Raw genomic sequence first — 1,220 nt, forward strand, 5'->3', positions numbered from 1 at the left:
GGGCAACGAAAATGATCCCTTCCTTGCGCAACAAATCCTACGAAGAAAGGCTTTCTACCCTTAACATGTTCTCTCTTGAGAAACGTCGCCTCCGAGGAAAACTGATCGAATGTTTTAAAATACTTAATGGTTTCACGAATGTAGACAGATCAACATTGTTTATGATCGATGACACTTTGCGCACGAGGAACAATGGCGTAAAACTCAGATGTAGACAAGTAAATTCAGACTGCACCAAATTTTTCTTCACCAACGTTGTAGTGCGAGAATGGAATAAGCTTCCACCGTCAGTGGTCCAGTGTAACACGATTGACTCCTTCAAAAATAAGCTCGACCGTCACTTCCTTCAACTTAATATCAACTAGAGTAGAAATGCAACGTTTTGGAGTCTTCTGATTAATGTAAAATCACTTAGGTTTAAGGACAGACCACCAAGTCTGGACCATGGGGTCTGTGTGGTCTGATTTTCTATGTAAATCTATGTAAATCCTGTTCCAATCTTTTTATCTTCTTTCTCCTCCTCCTCCTCCATTCTTCTCTTCCCTCCTCCTCCTCCTCCTCCTCCTCCTCCTCCTATCTTTTTATCTTCTTTCTCCTCCTCCTCCTCCATTCTTCTCTTCCCTCCTCCTCCTCCTCCTCCTCCTCCTCCTCCTATCTTTTTATCTTCTTTCTCCTCCTCCTCCTCCATTCTTCTCTTCCCTCCTCCTCCTCCTCCTCCTCCTCCTCCTCCTATCTTTTTATCTTCTTTCTCCTCCTCCTCCTCCATTCTTCTCTTCCCTCTCCTCCTCCTCCTCCTCCTCCTCCTCCTCCTCCTCCTATCTTTTTATCTTCTTTCTCCTCCTCCTCCTCCATTCTTCTCCTCCTCCTCCTCCTCCTCCTCCTCCTCCTCCTCCAATCTATTTATCTTCTTTCTCCTCCTCCTCCTCCTCCTCCATTCTTCTCTTCCCTCTCCTCCTCCTCCTCCTCCTCCTCCAAACTATTTATCTTCTTTCTCCTCCTCCTCCTCCATTCTTCTCTTCCCTCCTCCTCCTCCTCCTCCTCCTCCTCCTCCTCCTCCTCCTCCAATCTTTTTATCTTCTTTCTCCTCCTCCTCCTCCATTTTTCTCCTCCCTCTCCTCCTCCTCCTCCTCCTCCTCCTCCCTCACTGACAAGGTTCTGCCCACTGCCATACGGAAGCGCCCTTTGATCACTGTTCTCTCCACATTTTATCTTCGTTTCTC

The sequence above is a fragment of the Eriocheir sinensis genome, chromosome 6, assembly GCF_024679095.1.
Source record: "Eriocheir sinensis breed Jianghai 21 chromosome 6, ASM2467909v1, whole genome shotgun sequence".
Taxonomy (NCBI): domain Eukaryota; kingdom Metazoa; phylum Arthropoda; class Malacostraca; order Decapoda; family Varunidae; genus Eriocheir; species Eriocheir sinensis.